The sequence below is a fragment of the Plectropomus leopardus genome, chromosome 3 (genome assembly GCF_026936395.1).
Source record: "Plectropomus leopardus strain MGB_pleo_1.0 chromosome 3, ASM2693639v1, whole genome shotgun sequence".
In the NCBI taxonomy this organism is placed as follows: domain Eukaryota; kingdom Metazoa; phylum Chordata; class Actinopteri; order Perciformes; family Serranidae; genus Plectropomus; species Plectropomus leopardus.
In genome coordinates this window covers 10,111,420-10,135,795 of record NC_142178.1, presented here as the reverse complement: position 1 = coordinate 10,135,795, position 24,376 = coordinate 10,111,420, and positions in this window count along the sequence as shown.

Below are 24,376 nucleotides of genomic sequence, written 5' to 3'. Positions count from 1 at the left end.
TTGGGCGTTTTCATACGTTTTAATGTTATAGCGTGTGTCTGCATGCTATTTTATGCTGTTTTAAGGTGTTTTCAGCTGTTTTTGGGACATGTCAAATTTTGACATTTTTGCCTTACTATAGCCTTGCTTTTTGGTGATTTTTCCGACGTGCTGTTTTATGGTGGTTTGGGCTTTTTATATCGTTTTAATGCTTTGGCGTGTGTCATCACGCTATTTTATGCTGTTTTAAGGTGTTTTCAGCTGTTTTTGGGACATGTCAAATTTTGACATTTTTGCCTTACTATAGCCTTGCTTTTTTGGTCATTTTTCCAATGTGCTGTTTCGTGGTGGTTTGGGCCGTTTTTATACGTTTTAATGCTATGGCGTGTGTCTGCATGCTATTTTATGCTGTTTTAAGGTGTTTTCAGCTGTTTTTGGGACATGTCAAATTTTGACATTTTTGCCTTACTATAGCCTTGCCTTTTTGGTCATTTTTCCGACATTCCATATTATGGTGTTTTGGGCCATTTTCATACGTTTTAATGCTATGGCATGTCTCAGCATGCTATTTTACGCTATTTTAAGGTGTTTTCAGCTGTTTTTGGGACATGTCAAATTTTGACATTTTGCCTTACTATAGCCTTGCTTTTTTGGTCATTTTTTGACATTCTATATTATGGTGTTTTGGGCCATTTTATACGTTTTAATGCTATGGCGTGTCTCATCATGCTATTTTATGCTGTTTTAAGGTGTTTTCAGCTGTTTTTGGGACATGTCAAATTTTGACATTTTTGCCTTACTATAGCCTTGCTTTTTTGGTGATTTTTCCGACGTGCTGTTTTATGGTGGTTTGGGCCGTTTTTATACGTTTTAATGCTTTGGCGTGTGTCATCACGCTATTTTATGCTGTTTTAAGGTGTTTTCAGCTGTTTTTGGGACATGTCAAATTTTGACATTTTTGCCTTACTATAGCCTTGCTTTTTTGGTGACTTTTCCAACGTGCTGTATTATGGTGGTTTTGGGTTTTTTCATACGTTTTAATGCTATGGCGTGTGTCTGCATGCTATTTTATGCTATTTTAAGGTGTTTTCAGCTGTTTTTGGGACATGTCAAATTTTGACATTTTTGCCTTACTATAGCCTTGCTTTTTTGGTCATTTTTCCGACATTCCATATTATGGTGTTTTGAGCGATTTTCATACGTTTTTATGCTATGGCACGTCTCAGCATGCTATTTTATGCTATTTTAAGGTGTTTTCAGCTGTTTTGGGACATGTCAAATTTTGACATTTTTGCCTTACTATAGCCTTGCTTTTTTGGTCATTTTTCCGACATTCCATATTATGGTGTTTTGGGCCATTTTCATACGTTTTAATGCTATGGCGTGTCTCATCACGCTATTTTACGCTATTTTAAGGTGTTTTCAGCTGTTTTTGGGACATGTCAAATTTTGACATTTTTGCCTTACTATAGCCTTGCTTTTTTGGTCATTTTTTCGACATTCTATATTATGGTGTTTTGGGCCGTTTTTATATGTTTTAATGTTATAGCGTGTGTCTGCATGCTATTTTATGCTGTTTTAAGGTGTTTTCAGCTGTTTTTGGGACATGTCAAATTTTGACATTTTTGCCTTACTATAGCCTTGCTTTTTTGGTCATTTTTTCAATGTGCTGTTTTTTGGTGGTTTGGGGCGTTTTTATACGTTTTAATTCTTTGGCATGTCTCATCACGCTATTTTATGCTGTTTTAAGGTGTTTTCAGCTGTTTTTGGGACATGTCAAATTTTGACATTTTGCCTTACTATAGCCTTGCTTTTTGGTCATTTTGTGACATTCCATATTATGGTGTTTTGGGCCATTTTCATACGTTTTAATGCTATGGCATGTCTCAGCATGCTATTTTATGCTATTTTAAGGTGTTTTCAGCTGTTTTTGGGACATGTCAAATTTTGACATTTTTGCCTTACTATAGCCTTGCTTTTTTTGGTCATTTTTTCGACATTCTATATTATGGTGTTTTGGGCCGTTTTTATACGTTTTAATGTTATAGCGTGTCTCATCACGCTATTTTATGCTGTTTTAAGGTGTTTTCAGCTGTTTTTGGGACATGTCAAATTTTGACATTTTTGCCTTACTATAGCCTTGCTTTTTTGGTCATTTTTCCAATGTGCTGTTTCGTGGTGGTTTGGGCCGTTTTTATACGTTTTAATGCTATGGCGTGTGTCTGCATGCTATTTTATGCTGTTTTAAGGTGTTTTCAGCTGTTTTTGGGACATGTCAAATTTTGACATTTTGCCTTACTATAGCCTTGCCTTTTTGGTCATTTTTCCGACATTCCATATTATGGTGTTTTGGGCCATTTTCATACGTTTTAATGCTATGGCATGTCTCAGCATGCTATTTTACGCTATTTTAAGGTGTTTTCAGCTGTTTTTGGGACATGTCAAATTTTGACATTTTTGCCTTACTATAGCCTTGCTTTTTTGGTGATTTTTTTGACATTCTATATTATGGTGTTTTGGGCCATTTTCATATGTTTTAATGTTATAGCGTGTCTCATCACGCTATTTTATGCTGTTTTAAGGTGTTTTCAGCTGTTTTTGGGACATGTCAAATTTTGACATTTTTGCCTTACTATAGCCTTGCTTTTTTGGTGATTTTTCCGACGTGCTGTTTTATGGTGGTTTGGGCCGTTTTTATACGTTTTAATGCTTTGGCGTGTCTCATCACGCTATTTTATGCTGTTTTAAGGTGTTTTCAGCTGTTTTTGGGACATGTCAAATTTTGACATTTTTGCCTTACTATAGCCTTGCTTTTTGGTCAGTTTTCCAACGTGCCATATTATGGTGGTTTGGGCTTTTTCATACGTTTTAATGCTATGGCATGTCTGCATGCTATTTTATGCTATTTTAAGGTGTTTTCAGCTGTTTTTGGGACATGACAAATTTTGACATTTTTGCCTTACTATAGCCTTGCCTTTTTGGTCAATTTTCCAACATTCCATATTATGGTGTTTTGGGCCATTTTCATACGTTTTAATGCTATGGCATGTCTCAGCATGCTATTTTACGCTATTTTAAGGTGTTTTCAGCTGTTTTTGGGACATGTCAAATTTTGACATTTTTGCCTTACTATAGCCTTGCTTTTTGGTCATTTTTCGACATTCTATATTATGGTGTTTTGGGCCGTTTTTATATGTTTTAATGTTATAGCGTGTGTCTGCATGCTATTTTATGCTGTTTTAAGGTGTTTTCAGCTGTTTTTGGGACATGTCAAATTTTGACATTTTTGCCTTACTATAGCCTTGCTTTTTGGTGATTTTTCCAATGTGCTGTTTTATGGTGGTTTGGGGCGTTTTTATACGTTTTAATGCTTTGGCATGTCTCATCACGCTATTTTATGCTGTTTTAAGGTGTTTTCAGCTGTTTTTGGGACATGTCAAATTTTGACATTTTTGCCTTACTATAGCCTTGCTTTTTTGGTCATTTTTGACATTCCATATTATGGTGTTTTGGGCCCTTTTCATACGTTTTAATGCTATGGCATGTCTCAGCATGCTATTTTACGCTATTTTAAGGTGTTTTCAGCTGTTTTTGGGACATGTCAAATTTTGACATTTTTGCCTTACTATAGCCTTGCTTTTTGGTCATTTTTCGACATTCTATATTATGGTGTTTTGGGCCATTTTATACGTTTTAATGTTATAGCGTGTCTCATCATGCTATTTTATGCTGTTTTAAGGTGTTTTCAGCTGTTTTTGGGACATGACAAATTTTGACATTTTTGCCTTACTATAGCCTTGCTTTTTTGGTCATTTTTCCGACATTCCATATTATGGTGTTTTTGGGCCATTTTCATACGTTTTAATGCTATGGCATGTCTCAGCATGCTATTTTACGCTATTTTAAGGTGTTTTCAGCTGTTTTTGGGACATGTCAAATTTTGACATTTTTGCCTTACTATAGCCTTGCTTTTGGTCATTTTGACATTCTATATTATGGTGTTTTGGGCCGTTTTTATACGTTTTAATGTTATAGCCTGTGTCTGCATGCTATTTTATGCTGTTTTAAGGTGTTTTCAGCTGTTTTTGGGACATGTCAAATTTTGACATTTTTGCCTTACTATAGCCTTGCTTTTTTGGTGATTTTTCCGATGTGCTGTTTTATGGTGGTTTGGTGCGTTTTTATACGTTTTAATGCTATGGCGTGTCTCATCACGCTATTTTATGCTGTTTTAAGGTGTTTTCAGCTGTTTTTGGGACATGTCAAATTTTGACATTTTGCCTTACTATAGCCTTGCCTTTTTGGTCATTTTTCCGACATTCTATATTATGGTGTTTTGGGCCATTTTCATACGTTTTAATGCTATGGCATGTCTCAGCATGCTATTTTACGCTATTTTAAGGTGTTTTCAGCTGTTTTGGGACATGTCAAATTTTGACATTTTGCCTTACTATAGCCTTGCTTTTTGGTCATTTTTGACATTCTATATTATGGTGTTTTGGGCCGTTTTAGACGTTTTAATGCTATGGCGTGTCTCATCACGCTTATTTTATGCTGTTTTAAGGTGTTTTCAGCTGTTTTTGGGACATGTCAAATTTTGACATTTTTGCCTTACTATAGCCTTGCTTTTTTGGTCATTTTTTCGACATTCTATATTATGGTGGTTTGGGCGTTTTATACGTTTTAATGCTTTGGCGTGTCTCATCACGCTATTTTATGCTATTTTAAGGTGTTTTCAGCTGTTTTTGGGACATGTCAAATTTTGACATTTTTGCCTTACTATAGCCTTGCTTTTTGGTGATTTTTCCAACGTGCTGTTTTATGGTGGTTTGGGCTGTTTTATACGCTTTTAATGCTATGGCGTGTCTCATCATGCTATTTTATGCTATTTTAAGGTGTTTTCAGCTGTTTTTGGGACATGTCAAATTTTGACATTTTTGCCTTACTATAGCCTTGCTTTTTTGGTCATTTTTCCGACATTCCATATTATGGTGTTTTGGGCCATTTTCATACGTTTTAATGCTATGGCATGTCTCAGCATGCTATTTTATGCTATTTTAAGGTGTTTTCAGCTGTTTTTGGGACATGTCAAATTTTGACATTTTTGCCTTACTATAGCCTTGCTTTTTTGGTGATTTTTTTGACATTCTATATTATGGTGTTTTGGGCCATTTTCATATGTTTTAATGTTATAGCGTGTGTCTGCATGCTATTTTATGCTGTTTTAAGGTGTTTTCAGCTGTTTTTGGGACATGTCAAATTTTGACATTTTTGCCTTACTATAGCCTTGCTTTTTTGGTGATTTTTCCTACGTGCTGTTTTATGGTGGTTTGGGGCGTTTTATATCGCTTTTAATGCTTTGGCATGTCTCATCACGCTATTTTATGCTGTTTTAAGGTGTTTTCAGCTGTTTTTGGGACATGTCAAATTTTGACATTTTTGCCTTACTATAGCCTTGCTTTTTTGGTCATTTTTCCGACATTCCATATTATGGTGTTTTGAGCGATTTTCATACGTTTTTATGCTATGGCATGTCTCAGCATGCTATTTTACGCTATTTTAAGGTGTTTTCAGCTGTTTTTGGGACATGTCAAATTTTGACATTTTTGCCTTACTATAGCCTTGCTTTTTTTGGTCATTTTTTCGACATTCTATATTATGGTGTTTTGGGCCGTTTTTATACGTTTTAATGTTATAGCGTGTCTCATCACGCTATTTTATGCTGTTTTAAGGTGTTTTCAGCTGTTTTTGGGACATGTCAAATTTTGACATTTTTGCCTTTACTATAGCCTTGCTTTTTTGGTCATTTTTCCAACGTGCTGTTTCGTGGTGGTTTGGGCCGTTTTTATACGTTTTAATGCTATGGCGTGTGTCTGCATGCTATTTTATGCTGTTTTAAGGTGTTTTCAGCTGTTTTTGGGACATGTCAAATTTTGACATTTTTGCCTTACTATAGCCTTGCCTTTTTGGTCATTTTTCCGACATTCCATATTATGGTGTTTTGGGCCATTTTCATACGTTTTAATGCTATGGCATGTCTCAGCATGCTATTTTACGCTATTTTAAGGTGTTTTCAGCTGTTTTTGGGACATGTCAAATTTTGACATTTTTGCCTTACTATAGCCTTGCTTTTTTGGTCATTTTTTCGACATTCCATATTATGGTGTTTTGGGCCATTTTATACGCTTTTAATGTTATAGCGTGTCTGCATGCTATTTTATGCTGTTTTAAGGTGTTTTCAGCTGTTTTTGGGACATGTCAAATTTTGACATTTTTGCCTTGCTATAGCCTTGCTTTTTTGGTCATTTTTTTGACATTCTATATTATGGTGTTTTAATGTTTTTATACGTTTTAATGTTATGGCGTGTCTCATCATGCTATTTTATGCTGTTTTAAGGTGTTTTCAGCTGTTTTGGGACATGTCAAATTTTGACATTTTGCCTTACTATAGCCTTGCTTTTTTGGTGATTTTTCCAACGTGCTGTTTCGTGGTGGTTTGGGCCGTTTTTATACGTTTTAATGCTTTGGCGTGTCTCATCACGCTATTTTATGCTGTTTTAAGGTGTTTTCAGCTGTTTTTGGGACATGTCAAATTTTGACATTTTTGCCTTACTATAGCCTTGCTTTTTTGGTCATTTTTCCAACGTGCTGTTTCGTGGTGGTTTGGGCCGTTTTTATACGTTTTAATGCTATGGCGTGTGTCTGCATGCTATTTTATGCTATTTTAAGGTGTTTTCAGCTGTTTTTGGGACATGTCAAATTTTGACATTTTTGCCTTACTATAGCCTTGCCTTTTTGGTCATTTTTCCGACATTCCATATTATGGTGTTTTGGGCCATTTTCATACGTTTTAATGCTATGGCGTGTCTCATCACGCTATTTTACGCTATTTTAAGGTGTTTTCAGCTGTTTTTGGGACATGTCAAATTTTGACATTTTTGCCTTACTATAGCCTTGCTTTTTTGGTCATTTTTCCGACATTCTATTTTATGGTGTTTTGGGCGTTTTCATACGTTTTAATGTTATAGCGTGTCTGCATGCTATTTTATGCTATTTTAAGGTGTTTTCAGCTGTTTTTGGGACATGTCAAATTTTGACATTTTTGCCTTACTATAGCCTTGCTTTTTTGGTCATTTTTTTCGACATTCCATATTATGGTGTTTTGGGCCGTTTTCATACGTTTTAATGTTATAGCGTGTGTCTGCATGCTATTTTATGCTGTTTTAAGGTGTTTTCAGCTGTTTTTGGGACATGTCAAATTTTGACATTTTTGCCTTACTATAGCCTTGCTTTTTTGGTCATTTTTCCGACGTGCTGTTTTATGGTGGTTTGGGCCGTTTTTATACGTTTTAATGCTTTGGCGTGTGTCATCACGCTATTTTATGCTGTTTTAAGGTGTTTTCAGCTGTTTTTGGGACATGTCAAATTTTGACATTTTTGCCTTACTATAGCCTTGCTTTTTTGGTCATTTTTCCAATGTGCTGTTTCGTGGTGGTTTGGGCCGTTTTTATACGTTTTAATGCTATGGCGTGTGTCTGCATGCTATTTTATGCTGTTTTAAGGTGTTTTCAGCTGTTTTTGGGACATGTCAAATTTTGACATTTTTGCCTTACTATAGCCTTGCTTTTTTGGTCATTTTTTCAACATTCCATATTGTGGTGTTTTGGGCCATTTTCACACGTTTTAATACTATGGCATGTCTCAGCATGCTATTTTACGCTATTTTAAGGTGTTTTCAGCTGTTTTTGGGACATGTCAAATTTTGACATTTTGCCTTACTATAGCCTTGCTTTTTGGTCATTTTGACATTCTATATTATGGTGTTTTGGGCCGTTTTATATCGTTTTAATGTTTTGGCGTGTCTCATCACGCTTATTTTATGCTGTTTTAAGGTGTTTTCAGCTGTTTTTGGGACATGTCAAATTTTGACATTTTTGCCTTACTATAGCCTTGCTTTTTTGGTCATTTTTCCAATGTGCTGTTTTATGTTGGTTTGGGCTTTTATATCGTTTTAATGCTTTGGCGTGTGTCATCACGCTATTTTATGCTGTTTTAAGGTGTTTTCAGCTGTTTTTGGGACATGTCAAATTTTGACATTTTGCCTTACTATAGCCTTGCTTTTTTGGTCATTTTTCCGACGTGCTGTTTTGTGGTGGTTTGGGCCGTTTTTATACGTTTTAATGCTATGGCGTGTGTCTGCATGCTATTTTATGCTATTTTAAGGTGTTTTCAGCTGTTTTTGGGACATGTCAAATTTTGACATTTTTGCCTTACTATAGCCTTGCTTTTTTGGTCATTTTTCCGACATTCCATATTATGGTGTTTTGGGCCATTTTCATACGTTTTAATGCTATGGCGTGTCTCATCACGCTATTTTACGCTATTTTAAGGTGTTTTCAGCTGTTTTTGGGACATGTCAAATTTTGACATTTTTGCCTTACTATAGCCTTGCTTTTTTGGTCATTTTTTCGACATTCTATATTATGGTGTTTTGGGCCGTTTTTATATGTTTTAATGTTATAGCGTATGTCTGCATGCTATTTTATGCTGTTTTAAGGTGTTTTCAGCTGTTTTTGGGACATGTCAAATTTTGACATTTTTGCCTTACTATAGCCTTGCTTTTTTGGTCATTTTTCCAATGTGCTGTTTTATGGTGGTTTGGGGCGTTTTTATACGTTTTAATGCTTTGGCATGTCTCATCACGCTATTTTATGCTGTTTTAAGGTGTTTTCAGCTGTTTTTGGGACATGTCAAATTTTGACATTTTTGCCTTACTATAGCCTTGCTTTTTTGGTCATTTTTGTGACATTCCATATTATGGTGTTTTGGGCCATTTTCATACGTTTTAATGCTATGGCATGTCTCAGCATGCTATTTTACGCTATTTTAAGGTGTTTTCAGCTGTTTTTGGGACATGTCAAATTTTGACATTTTTGCCTTACTATAGCCTTGCTTTTTTGGTCATTTTTTCGACATTCTATATTATGGTGTTTTGGGCCGTTTTTATACGTTTTAATGTTTTGGCATGTCACAGCACGCTATTTGATGCTGTTTTAAGGTGTTTTCAGCTGTTTTTGGGACATGTCAAATTTTGACATTTTTGCCTTACTATAGCCTTGCTTTTTTGGTCATTTTTCCAATGTGCTGTTTTATGGTGGTTTGGGCCGTTTTTATACGTTTTAATGCTATGGCGTGTTTCTGCATGCTATTTTATGCTGTTTTAAGGTGTTTTCAGCTGTTTTTGGGACATGTCAAATTTTGACATTTTTGCCTTACTATAGCCTTGCCTTTTTGGTCATTTTTCCGACATTCCATATTATTGTGTTTTGGGCCATTTTCATACGTTTTAATGCTATGGCATGTCTCAGCATGCTATTTTATGCTATTTTAAGGTGTTTTCAGCTGTTTTTGGGACATGTCAAATTTTGACATTTTTGCCTTACTATAGCCTTGCTTTTTTGGTCATTTTTTCGACATTCTATATTATGGTGTTTTGGGCCGTTTTTATACGTTTTAATGTTATAGCGTGTGTCTGCATGCTATTTTATGCTGTTTTAAGGTGTTTTCAGCTGTTTTTGGGACATGTCAAATTTTGACATTTTTGCCTTACTATAGCCTTGCTTTTTTGGTCATTTTTTTGACATTCTATATTATGGTGTTTTTGGGCCGTTTTTATACGTTTTAATGCTTTGGCGTGTCTCATCACGCTATTTTATGCTGTTTTAAGGTGTTTTCAGCTGTTTTTGGGACATGTCAAATTTTGACATTTTTGCCTTACTATAGCCTTGCTTTTTTGGTGATTTTTCCGACGTGCTGTTTTATGGTGGTTTGGGCCGTTTTTATACGTTTTAATGCTTTGGCGTGTGTCATCACGCTATTTTATGCTGTTTTAAGGTGTTTTCAGCTGTTTTTGGGACATGTCAAATTTTGACATTTTTGCCTTACTATAGCCTTGCTTTTTTGGTGATTTTTCCCAACGTGCTGTTTCGTGGTGGTTTGGGCTGTTTTTATACGTTTTAATGCTATGGCGTATGTCTGCATGCTATTTTATGCTATTTTGAGGTGTTTTCAGCTGTTTTTGGGACATGTCAAATTTTGACATTTTTGCCTTACTATAGCCTTGCTTTTTTGGTCATTTTTCCGACATTCCATATTATGGTGTTTTGGGCCATTTTCATACGTTTTAATGCTATGGCGTGTCTCATCACGCTATTTTACGCTATTTTAAGGTGTTTTCAGCTGTTTTTGGGACATGTCAAATTTTGACATTTTTGCCTTACTATAGCCTTGCTTTTTTGGTCATTTTTTCGACATTCTATATTATGGTGTTTTGGGCCGTTTTTATATGTTTTAATGTTATAGCGTGTGTCTGCATGCTATTTTATGCTGTTTTAAGGTGTTTTCAGCTGTTTTTGGGACATGTCAAATTTTGACATTTTTGCCTTACTATAGCCTTGCTTTTTTGGTCATTTTTCCAATGTGCTGTTTTATGGTGGTTTGGGGCGTTTTTATACGTTTTAATGCTTTGGCGTGTCTCATCACGCTATTTTATGCTGTTTTAAGGTGTTTTCAGCTGTTTTTGGGACATGTCAAATTTTGACATTTTGCCTTACTATAGCCTTGCCTTTTTGGTCATTTTTCCGACATTCCATATTATGGTGTTTTGGGCCATTTTCATACGTTTTAATGCTATGGCATGTCTCAGCATGCTATTTTATGCTATTTTAAGGTGTTTTCAGCTGTTTTTGGGACATGTCAAATTTTGACATTTTTGCCTTACTATAGCCTTGCTTTTTTGGTCATTTTTTCGACATTCTATATTATGGTGTTTTGGGCCGTTTTTATACGTTTTAATGTTATAGCGTGTGTCTGCATGCTATTTTATGCTGTTTTAAGGTGTTTTCAGCTGTTTTTGGGACATGTCAAATTTTGACATTTTTGCCTTACTATAGCCTTGCTTTTTTGGTGATTTTTCCGACGTGCTGTTTTATGGTGGTTTGGGCCGTTTTTATACGTTTTAATGCTTTGGCATGTGTCATCACGCTATTTTATGCTGTTTTAAGGTGTTTTCAGCTGTTTTTGGGACATGTCAAATTTTGACATTTTTGCCTTACTATAGCCTTGCTTTTTTGGTGATTTTTCCAATGTGCTGTTTCGTGGTGGTTTGGGCCATTTTCATACGTTTTAATGCTATGGCATGTCTCAGCATGCTATTTTACGCTATTTTAAGGTGTTTTCAGCTGTTTTTGGGACATGTCAAATTTTGACATTTTTGCCTTACTATAGCCTTGCTTTTTTGGTCATTTTCGACATTCTATATTATGGTGTTTTAATGCTTTTTATACGTTTTAATGTTATAGCGTGTCTGCATGCTATTTTATGCTGTTTTAAGGTGTTTTCAGCTGTTTTTGGGACATGTCAAATTTTGACATTTTTGCCTTACTATAGCCTTGCCTTTTTGGTCATTTTTCCGACATTCCATATTATGGTGTTTTGGGCCATTTTCATACGTTTTAATGCTATGGCATGTCTCAGCATGCTATTTTACGCTATTTTAAGGTGTTTTCAGCTGTTTTTGGGACATGTCAAATTTTGACATTTTTGCCTTACTATAGCCTTGCTTTTTTGGTCATTTTTTCGACATTCCATATTATGGTGTTTTGGGCCATTTTTATACGTTTTAATGTTATAGCGTGTGTCTGCATGCTATTTTATGCTGTTTTAAGGTGTTTTCAGCTGTTTTTGGGACATGTCAAATTTTGACATTTTTGCCTTACTATAGCCTTGCTTTTTTGGTGATTTTTCCAACGTGCTGTTTCGTGGTGGTTTGGGCTTTTTATACGTTTTAATGCTATGGCGTGTGTCTGCATGCTATTTTACGCTATTTTAAGGTGTTTTCGGCTGTTTTTGGGACATGTCAAATTTTGACATTTTTGCCTTACTATAGCCTTGCATTTTTGGTCATTTCTCCTACATTCCATATTATGTTGCTTTGTCCCATTTTCATACGTTTTAATGCTATGGCGTGTCTCATCACGCTATTTTACGCTATTTTAAGGTGTTTTCAGCTGTTTTTGGGACATGTCAAATTTTGACATTTTTGCCTTACTATAGCCTTGCTTTTTTGGTCATTTTTTTCGACATTCTATATTATGGTGTTTTGGGCCGTTTTTATATGTTTTAATGTTATAGCGTGTGTCTGCATGCTATTTTATGCTGTTTTAAGGTGTTTTCAGCTGTTTTTGGGACATGTCAAATTTTGACATTTTGCCTTACTATAGCCTTGCTTTTTTGGTCATTTTTCCAATGTGCTGTTTTATGGTGGTTTGGGGCGTTTTTATACGTTTTAATGCTTTGGCATGTCTCATCACGCTATTTTATGCTGTTTTAAGGTGTTTTCAGCTGTTTTTGGGACATGTCAAATTTTGACATTTTTGCCTTACTCTCGCCTTGCTTTTTTGGTCATTTTTCCGACATTCCATATTATGGTGTTTTGGGCCATTTTCATACGTTTTAATGCTATGGCATGTCTCAGCATGCTATTTTACGCTATTTTAAGGTGTTTTCAGCTGTTTTTGGGACATGTCAAATTTTGACATTTTTGCCTTACTATAGCCTTGCTTTTTTGGTCATTTTTTTGACATTCCATATTTTGGTGTTTTGGGCGTTTTATATCGTTTTAATGTTATAGCGTGTGTCTGCATGCTATTTTATGCTGTTTTAAGGTGTTTTCAGCTGTTTTTGGGACATGTCAAATTTTGACATTTTGCCTTACTATAGCCTTGCTTTTTGGTCATTTTTCCGACGTGCTGTTTTATGGTGGTTTGGGCTTTTTATACGTTTTAATGCTTTGGCGTGTGTCATCACGCTATTTTATGCTGTTTTAAGGTGTTTTCAGCTGTTTTTGGGACATGTCAAATTTTGACATTTTTGCCTTACTATAGCCTTGCTTTTTTGGTCATTTTTTTGACATTCCATATTATGGTGTTTTGGGCCATTTTCATACGTTTTAATGCTATGGCATGTCTCAGCATGCTATTTTATGCTATTTTAAGGTGTTTTCAGCTGTTTTTGGGACATGTCAAATTTTGACATTTTGCCTTTACTATAGCCTTGCTTTTTTGGTCATTTTTCGACATTCTATATTATGGTGTTTTAATGTTTTTTATACGTTTTCATCCTATAGCGTGTGTCTGCATGCTATTTTATGCTGTTTTAAGGTGTTTTCAGCTGTTTTTGGGACATGTCAAATTTTGACATTTTTGCCTTACTATAGCCTTTCCTTTTTGGTGATTTTTTGACGTGCTGTTTTATGGTGGTTTTGGGCTTTTATATCGTTTTAATGCTTTGGCGTGTCTCATCACGCTATTTTATGCTGTTTTAAGGTGTTTTCAGCTGTTTTTGGGACATGTCAAATTTTGACATTTTGCCTTACTATAGCCTTGCCTTTTTGGTCATTTTTCCGACATTCCATATTATGGTGTTTTGGGCCATTTTCATACGTTTTAATGCTATGGCATGTCTCAGCATGCTATTTTACGCTATTTTAAGGTGTTTTCAGCTGTTTTTGGGACATGTCAAATTTTGACATTTTGCCTTTACTATAGCCTTGCTTTTTGGTCATTTTTCCAACGTGCTGTTTTATGGTGGTTTGGGCCGTTTTATACGTTTTAATGCTATGGCGTGTGTCTGCATGCTATTTTATGCTATTTTAAGGTGTTTTCAGCTGTTTTTGGGACATGTCAAATTTTGACATTTTGCCTTTACTATAGCCTTGCCTTTTTTGGTCATTTTCCGACATTCCATATTATGGTGTTTTGGGCCATTTTTATACGTTTGAATGCTATGGCATGTCTCAGCATGCTATTTTACGCTATTTTAAGGTGTTTTCAGCTGTTTTTGGGACATGTCAAATTTTGACATTTTGCCTTACTATAGCCTTGCTTTTTGGTCATTTTTCCGACATTCCATATCATGGTGTTTTGGGCCATTTTCATACGTTTTAATGCTATGGTGTGTCTCATCACGCTATTTTACGCTATTTTAAGGTGTTTTCAGCTGTTTTTGGGACATGTCAAATTTTGACATTTTTGCCTTTACTATAGCCTTGCTTTTTGGTCATTTTTTCGACATTCTATATTATGGTGTTTTGGGCTTTTTATATGTTTTAATGTTATAGCGTGTGTCTGCATGCTATTTTATGCTGTTTTAAGGTGTTTTCAGCTGTTTTTGGGACATGTCAAATTTTGACATTTTTGCCTTACTATAGCCTTGCTTTTTTGGTCATTTTTCCGACGTGCTGTTTTATGGTGGTTTGGGCCGTTTTTATACGTTTTAATGCTTTGGCGTGTCTCATCACGCTATTTTATGCTGTTTTAAGGTGTTTTCAGCTGTTTTTGGGACGTGTCAAATTTTTACTTTTTTGCCTTGGTCTTTGGTCATTTTTTTGACATTCTATATTATGGTGTTTTGGGCCGTTTTCATACGTTTTTATGCTATGGCATGTCTCAGCGTGCTATTTTATGCTATTTTAAGGTGTTTTCAGCTGTTTTTGGGACATGTCAAATTTTGACATTTTTGCCTTACTATAGCCTTGCCTTTTTGGTCATTTTTCCGACATTCCATATTATGGTGTTTTGGGCCATTTTCATACGTTTTAATGCTATGGCATGTCTCAGCATGCTATTTTACGCTATTTTAAGGTGTTTTCAGCTGTTTTGGGACATGTCAAATTTTGACATTTTGCCTTACTATAGCCTTGCTTTTTTGGTCATTTTTCAACATTCCATATTATGGTGTTTTTGGGCCATTTTCACGTTTTAATGCTATGGCATGTCTCAGCATGCTATTTTACGCTATTTTAAGGTGTTTTCAGCTGTTTTTGGGACATGTCAAATTTTGACATTTTTGCCTTACTATAGCCTTGCTTTTTTGGTCATTTTTTTGACATTCTATATTATGGTGTTTTGGGCCGTTTTTATACGTTTTAATGTTATAGCCTGTGTCTGCATGCTATTTTATGCTGTTTTAAGGTGTTTTCAGCTGTTTTTGGGACATGTCAAATTTTGACATTTTTGCCTTACTATAGCCTTGCTTTTTTGGTCATTTTTCCGACGTGCTGTTTTATGGTGGTTTGGGGCGTTTTTATACGTTTTAATGCTTTGGCATGTCTCATCACGCTATTTTATGCTGTTTTAAGGTGTTTTCAGCTGTTTTTGGGACATGTCAAATTTTGACATTTTTGCCTTACTATAGCCTTGCTTTTTTGGTCATTTTTCCAACGTGCTGTTTCGTGGTGGTTTGGGCCGTTTTTATACGTTTTAATGCTATGGCGTGTGTCTGCATGCTATTTTATGCTATTTTAAGGTGTTTTCAGCTGTTTTTGGGACATGTCAAATTTTGACATTTTGCCTTACTATAGCCTTGCTTTTTGGTCATTTTTCCAACATTCCATATTATGGTGTTTTGGGCCATTTTCATACGCTTTTAATGCTATGGCATGTCTCAGCATGCTATTTTACGCTATTTTAAGGTGTTTTCAGCTGTTTTTGGGACATGTCAAATTTTGACATTTTTGCCTTACTATAGCCTTGCTTTTTTGGTCATTTTTTCGACATTCCATATTATGGTGTTTTGGGCCATTTTTATACGTTTTAATGTTATAGCGTGTGTCTGCATGCTATTTTATGCTGTTTTAAGGTGTTTTCAGCTGTTTTTGGGACATGTCAAATTTTGACATTTTGCCTTTACTATAGCCTTGCTTTTTTGGTGATTTTTCCAACGTGCTGTTTCGTGGTGGTTTGGGCCGTTTTTATACGTTTTAATGCTATGGCGTGTGTCTGCATGCTATTTTATTCTATTTTAAGGTGTTTTCAGCTGTTTTTGGGACATGTCAAATTTTGACATTTTTGCCTTACTATAGCCTTGCCTTTTTGGTCATTTTTCCGACATTCCATATTATGGTGTTTTGGGCCATTTTCATACGTTTTAATGCTATGGCGTGTCTCATCACGCTATTTTACGCTATTTTAAGGTGTTTTCAGCTGTTTTTGGGACATGTCAAATTTTGACATTTTTGCCTTACTATAGCCTTGCTTTTTTGGTCATTTTTTCGACATTCTATATTATGGTGTTTTGGGCCGTTTTTATATGTTTTAATGTTATAGCGTGTGTCTGCATGCTATTTTATGCTGTTTTAAGGTGTTTTCAGCTGTTTTTGGGACATGTCAAATTTTGACATTTTTGCCTTACTATAGCCTTGCTTTTTTGGTCATTTTTCCAATGTGCTGTTTTATGGTGGTTTGGGGCGTTTTTATACGTTTTAATGCTTTGGCGTGTCTCATCACGCTATTTTATGCTGTTTTAAGGTGTTTTCAGCTGTTTTTGGGACATGTCAAATTTTGACATTTTTGCCTTACTATAGCCTTGCTTTTTTGGTCATTTTTTCGACATTCCATATTATGGTGTTTTGGGCCATTTTCATACGTTTTAATGCTATGGCATGTCTCAGCATGCTATTTTACGCTATTTTAAGGTGTTTTCAGCTGTTTTTGGGACATGTCAAATTTTGACATTTTTGCCTTACTATAGCCTTGCTTTTTTGGTCATTTTTTTGACATTCTATATTATGGTGTTTTGGGCCGTTTTTATACGTTTTAATGTTATAGCGTGTGTCTGCATGCTATTTTATGCTGTTTTAAGGTGTTTTCAGCTGTTTTTGGGACATGTCAAATTTTGACATTTTTGCCTTACTATAGCCTTGCTTTTTTGGTGATTTTTCCGACGTGCTGTTTTATGGTGGTTTGGGCTGTTTTTATACGTTTTAATGCTTTGGCGTGTGTCATCACGCTATTTTATGCTGTTTTAAGGTGTTTTCAGCTGTTTTTGGGACATGTCAAATTTTGACATTTTTGCCTTACTATAGCCTTGCTTTTTTGGTCATTTTTCCGACGTGCTGTTTTATGGTGGTTTGGGCCGTTTTTATACGTTTTAATGCTTTGGCGTGTCTCATCATGCTATTTTATGCTGTTTTAAGGTGTTTTCAGCTGTTTTTGGGACATGTCAAATTTTGACATTTTTGCCTTACTATAGCCTTGCCTTTTTGGTCATTTTTCCGACATTCCATATTATGGTGTTTTGGGCCATTTTCATACGTTTTAATGCTATGGCATGTCTCAGCATGCTATTTTACGCTATTTTAAGGTGTTTTCAGCTGTTTTTGGGACATGTCAAATTTTGACATTTTGCCTTACTATAGCCTTGCTTTTTTGGTCATTTTTTCGACATTCTATATTATGGTGTTTTAATGTTTTTATACGTTTTAATGTTATAGCGTGTGTCTGCATGCTATTTTATGCTGTTTTAAGGTGTTTTCAGCTGTTTTTGGGACATGTCAAATTTTGACATTTTTGCCTTACTATAGCCTTGCTTTTTTGGTGATTTTTCCGACGTGCTGTTTTATGGTGGTTTGGGCCGTTTTTATACGTTTTAATGCTTTGGCGTGTGTCATCACGCTATTTTATGCTGTTTTAAGGTGTTTTCAGCTGTTTTTGGGACATGTCAAATTTTGACATTTTTGCCTTACTATAGCCTTGCCTTTTTGGTCATTTTTCCGACATTCCATATTATGGTGTTTTGGGCCATTTTCATACGTTTTAATGCTATGGCATGTCTCAGCACGCTATTTGATGCTGTTTTAAGGTGTTTTCAGCTGTTTTTGGGACATGTCAAATTTTGACATTTTTGCCTTACTATAGCCTTGCTTTTTTGGTCATTTTTCGACATTCTATATTATGGTGTTTTGGGCCATTTTATACGTTTTAATGCTATGGCATGTCTCAGCATGCTATTTTACGCTATTTTAAGGTGTTTTCAGCTGTTTTTGGGACATGTCAAATTTTGACATTTTTGCCTTACTATAGCCTTGCTTTTTTGGTCATTTTTTCGACATTCTATATTATGGTGTTTTGGGCCGTTTTTATACGTTTTAATGTTATAGCGTGTGTCTGCATGGTATTTTATGCTGTTTTAAGGTGTTTTCAGCTGTTTTTGGGACATGTCAAATTTTGACATTTTTGCCTTACTATAGCCTTGCTTTTTTGGTCATTTTTTTGACATTCTATATTATGGTGTTTTTGGGCCGTTTTTATACGTTTTAATGCTTTGGCGTGTCTCATCACGCTATTTTATGCTGTTTTAAGGTGTTTTCAGCTGTTTTTGGGACATGTCAAATTTTGACATTTTTGCCTTACTATAGCCTTGCTTTTTTGGTCATTTTTCCGACGTGCTGTTTTATGGTGGTTTGGGCCGTTTTATATCGTTTTAATGCTTTGGCGTGTCTCATCACGCTATTTTATGCTGTTTTAAGGTGTTTTCAGCTGTTTTTGGGACATGTCAAATTTTGACATTTTGCCTTTACTATAGCCTTGCTTTTTTGGTGACTTTTCCAACGTGCTGTTTCGTGGTGGTTTGGGCCGTTTTTATACGTTTTAATGCTATGGCGTGTGTCTGCATGCTATTTTATGCTATTTTAAGGTGTTTTCAGCTGTTTTTGGGACATGTCAAATTTTGACATTTTTGCCTTACTATAGCCTTGCCTTTTTGGTCATTTTTCCGACATTCCATATTATGGTGTTTTGGGCCATTTTCATACGTTTTAATGCTATGGCATGTCTCAGCATGCTATTTTACGCTATTTTAAGGTGTTTTCAGCTGTTTTTGGGACATGTCAAATTTTGACATTTTTGCCTTACTATAGCCTTGCTTTTTTGGTCATTTTTTCGACATTCTATATTATGGTGTTTTGGGCCATTTTCATATGTTTTTATGCTATGGCATATCTCAGCATGCTATTTTACCCAATTTTAAGGTGTTTTCAGCTGTTTTTGGGACATGTCAAATTTTGACATTTTTGCCTTACTATAGCCTTGCTTTTTTGGTCATTTTTTCGACATTCTATATTATGGTGGTTTAATGCTTTTTATACGCTTTTAATGTTATAGCGTGTGTCTGCATGCTATTTTATGCTGTTTTAAGGTGTTTTCAGCTGTTTTTGGGACATGTCAAATTTTGACATTTTTGCCTTACTATAGCCTTGCTTTTTTGGTCATTTTTTTGACATTCTATATTATGGTGTTTTGGGCCGTTTTTATACGTTTTAATGCTTTGGCGTGTCTCATCACGCTATTTTATGCTGTTTTAAGGTGTTTTCAGCTGTTTTTGGGACATGTCAAATTTTGACATTTTTGCCTTACTATAGCCTTGCTTTTTTGGTGATTTTTCCGACGTGCTGTTTTATGGTGGTTTGGGCGTTTTATATCGCTTTTAATGCTTTGGCGTGTCTCATCACGCTATTTTATGCTGTTTTAAGGTGTTTTCAGCTGTTTTGGGACATGTCAAATTTTGACATTTTTGCCTTTACTATAGCCTTGCTTTTTGGTGACTTTTTCCAACGTGCTGTTTTATGGTGGTTTAATGCTTTTTATACGTTTTAATGCAATGGCGTGTGACTGCATGCTATTTTATGCTATTTTAAGGTGTTTTCAGCTGTTTTTGGGACATGGAAAATTTTGACATTTTTGCCTTACTATAGCCTTGCTTTTTGGTCATTTTTCCGACATTCCATATTATGGTGTTTTGGGCCATTTTCATACGTTTTAATGCTATGGCATGTCTCAGCATGCTATTTTACGCTATTTTAAGGTGTTTTCAGCTGTTTTTGGGACATGTCAAATTTTGACATTTTTGCCTTACTATAGCCTTGCTTTTTTGGTCATTTTTTCGACATTCTATATTATGGTGTTTTGGGCCGTTTTTATACGTTTTAATGCTATGGCATGTCTCAGCATGCTATTTTACGCTATTTTAAGGTGTTTTCAGCTGTTTTTGGGACATGTCAAATTTTGACATTTTTGCCTTACTATAGCCTTGCTTTTTTGGTCATTTTTTTGACTTTCTCTTTTATGGTGTTTTAATGTTTTTATACGTTTTAATGTTATAGCGTATGTCTGCATGCTATTTTATGCTGTTTTAAGGTGTTTTCAGCTGTTTTTGGGACATGTCAAATTTTGACATTTTTGCCTTACTATAGCCTTGCTTTTTTGGTCATTTTTTTGACATTGTATATTATGGTGTTTTAATGCTTTTATACGTTTTAATGCTTTGGCGTGTCTCATCACGCTATTTTATGCTGTTTTAAGGTGTTTTCAGCTGTTTTTGGGACATGTCAAATTTTGACATTTTGCCTTTACTATAGCCTTGCTTTTTTGGTGATTTTTCCGACGTGCTGTTTTATGGTGGTTTGGGCCGTTTTTATACGTTTTAATGCTTTGGCGTGTCTCATCACGCTATTTTATGCTGTTTTAAGGTGTTTTCAGCTGTTTTTGGGACATGTCAAATTTTGACATTTTTGCCTTACTATAGCCTTGCTTTTTTGGTGATTTTTCCAACGTGCTGTTTCGTGGTGGTTTGGGCCGTTTTTATACGTTTTAATGCTATGGCGTGTGTCTGCATGCTATTTTATGCTATTTTAAGGTGTTTTCAGCTGTTTTTGGGACATGTCAAATTTTGACATTTTTGCCTTACTATAGCCTTGCCTTTTTGGTCATTTTTCCGACATTCCATATTATGGTGTTTTGGGCCATTTTCATACGTTTTAATGCTATGGCATGTCTCAGCATGCTATTTTACGCTATTTTAAGGTGTTTTCAGCTGTTTTTGGGACATGTCAAATTTTGACATTTTGCCTTTACTATAGCCTTGCTTTTTTGGTCATTTTTCCGACATTCCATATTATGGTGTTTTGGGGCCATTTTCATATCGTTTTAATGCTATGGCGTGTCTCATCACGCTATTTTACGCTATTTTAAGGTGTTTTCAGCTGTTTTTGGGACATGTCAAATTTTGACATTTTTGCCTTACTATAGCCTTGCTTTTTTGGTCATTTTTCCAATGTGCTATTTTATGGTGGTTTGGGCCGTTTTTATACGTTTTAATGCTTTGGCGTGTCTCATCACGCTATTTTATGCTGTTTTAAGGTGTTTTCAGCTGTTTTTGGGACATGTCAAATTTTGACATTTTTGCCTTACTATAGCCTTGCTTTTTTGGTCATTTTTTCGACATTCTATATTATGGTGTTTTGGGCCGTTTTTATATGTTTTAATGTTATAGCGTGTGTCTGCATGCTATTTTATGCTGTTTTAAGGTGTTTTCAGCTGTTTTTGGGACATGTCAAATTTTGACATTTTGCCTTACTATAGCCTTGCTTTTTTGGTCATTTTTCCGACGTGCTATTCTATGGTGGTTTGGGCGTTTTATCGCTTTTAATGCTTTGGCATGTGTCATCACGCTATTTTATGCTGTTTTAAGGTGTTTTCAGCTGTTTTTGGGACATGTCAAATTTTGACATTTTGCCTTACTATAGCCTTGCTTTTTTGGTCATTTTTCCGACGTGCTGTTTATGGTGGTTTGGGCCGTTTTATATCGTTTTAATGCTATGGCGTGTGTCTGCATGCTATTTTATGCTGTTTTAAGGTGTTTTCAGCTGTTTTTGGGACATGTCAAATTTTGACATTTTGCCTTTACTATAGCCTTGCTTTTTGGTCATTTTTCCAACGTGCTGTTTTATGGTGGTTTGGGCCGTTTTATATCGTTTTAATGCTATGGCGTGTGTCTGCATGCTATTTTACGCTATTTTAAGGTGTTTTCAGTTGTTTTTGGGACATGCCAAATTTTGACATTATTGCCTTTACTATAGCCTTGCTTTTTTGGTCATTTTTCGACATTCCATATTATGGTGTTTTGGGCCATTTTATATCGTTTTAATGTTATAGCGTGTGTCTGCATGCTATTTTATGCTGTTTTAAGGTGTTTTCAGCTGTTTTTGGGACATGTCAAATTTTGACATTTTTGCCTTACTATAGCCTTGCTTTTTTCGTGATTTTTCCGACGTGTTGTTTTATGGTGGTTTGGGCCATTTTTATACGTTTTAATGCTATGGCATGTCTCAGCATGCTATTTTACGCTATTTTAAGGTGTTTTCAGCTGTTTTTGGGACATGTCAAATTTTGACATTTTTGCCTTACTATAGCCTTGCTTTTTTGGTGATTTTTCCGACGTTCTGTTTTATGGTGGTTTGGGCGTTTTTATATCGCTTTTAATGCTTTGGCGTGTCATCACGCTTATTTTATTCTATTTTAAGGTGTTTTCAGCTGTTTTTGGGACATGTCAAATTTTGACATTTTTGCCTTACTATAGCCTTGCTTTTTTGGTCGTTTTTCCGACATTCCATATTATGGTGTTTTGGGCCATTTTCATATCGTTTTAATGCTATGGCATGTCTCAGCATGCTATTTTACGCTATTTTAAGGTGTTTTCAGTTGTTTTTGGGACATGTCAAATTTTGACATTTTTGCCTTTACTATAGCCTTGCTTTTTTGGTCATTTTTCGACATTCTATATTATGGTGTTTTGGGCGTTTTTATATCGTTTTAATGCTATGGCATGTCTCAGCATGCTATTTTACGCTATTTTAAGGTGTTTTCAGCTGTTTTTGGGACATGTCAAATTTTGACATTTTGCCTTTACTATAGCCTTGCTTTTTTGGTCATTTTTCGACATTCTATATTATGGTGTTTTAATGCTTTTTATACGCTTTTAATGTTATAGCGTGTGTCTGCATGCTATTTTATGCTGTTTTAAGGTGTTTTCAGCTGTTTTTGGGACATGTCAAATTTTGACATTTTTGCCTTACTATAGCCTTGCTTTTTTGGTCATTTTTCCAATGTGCTGTTTTATGGTGGTTTGGGCCGTTTTTATACGTTTTAATGCTTTGGCGTGTCTCATCACGCTATTTTACGCTATTTTAAGGTGTTTTCAGCTGTTTTTGGGACATGTCAAATTTTGACATTTTGCCTTACTATAGCCTTGCTTTTTGGTCATTTTTCGACATTCTATATTATGGTGTTTTGGGCCGTTTTATATCGCTTTTAATGTTATAGCGTGTGTCTGCATGCTATTTTATGCTGTTTTAAGGTGTTTTCAGCTGTTTTTGGGACATGTCAAATTTTGACATTTTTGCCTTTACTATAGCCTTGCTTTTTTGGTGATTTTTCCAATGTGCTGTTTTATGGTGGTTTGGGCGTTTTATATCGCTTTTAATGCTTTGGCGTGTCTCATCACGCTATTTTACGCTGTTTTAAGGTGTTTTCAGCTGTTTTTGGGACATGTCAAATTTTGACATTTTTGCCTTACTATAGCCTTGCTTTTTTGGTCATTTTTTTGACATTCCATATTATGGTGTTTTGGGCCATTTTCATACGTTTTAATGCTATGGCATGTCTCAGCATGCTATTTTACGCTATTTTGAGGTGTTTTCAGCTGTTTTTGGGACATGTCAAATTTTGACATTTTTGCCTTACTATAGCCTTGCTTTTTTGGTCATTTTTCGACATTCTATATTATGGTGTTTTGGGCTTTTTATATCGCTTTTAATGTTATAGCGTGTGTCTGCATGCTATTTTATGCTGTTTTAAGGTGTTTTCAGCTGTTTTTGGGACATGTCAAATTTTGACATTTTTGCCTTACTATAGCCTTGCTTTTTTGGTCATTTTTCCGACGTGCTGTTTTATGGTGGTTTAATGCTTTTTATACGCTTTTAATGCTTTGGCATGTCTCATCACGCTATTTTATGCTGTTTTAAGGTGTTTTCAGCTGTTTTTGGGACATGTCAAATTTTGACATTTTTGCCTTACTATAGCCTTGCTTTTTTGGTGATTTTTCCGACGTGCTGTTTTATGGTGGTTTGGGCCGTTTTTATACGTTTTAATGCTTTGGCGTGTCTCATCACGCTATTTTATGCTGTTTTAAGGTGTTTTCAGCTGTTTTTGGGACATGTCAAATTTTGACATTTTTGCCTTACTATAGCCTTGCTTTTTTGGTCATTTTTTCAACATTCCATATTATGGTGTTTTGGGCCATTTTCACACGTTTTAATGCTATGGCATGTCTCAGCATGCTATTTTACGCTATTTTAAGGTGTTTTCAGCTGTTTTTGGGACATGTCAAATTTTGACATTTTTGCCTTTACTATAGCCTTGCTTTTTGGTCATTTTTTCGACATTCTATATTATGGTGTTTTAAATGCTTTTTATACGTTTTAATGTTATAGCGTGTGTCTGCATGCTATTTTATGCTGTTTTAAGGTGTTTTCAGCTGTTTTTGGGACATGTCAAATTTTGACATTTTTGCCTTACTATAGCCTTGCTTTTTTGGTCATTTTTCCAACGTGCTGTTTCGTGGTAGTTTGGGCCGTTTTTATACGTTTTAATGCTTTGGCGTGTCTCATCACGCTATTTTATGCTGTTTTAAGGTGTTTTCAGCTGTTTTTGGGACATGTCAA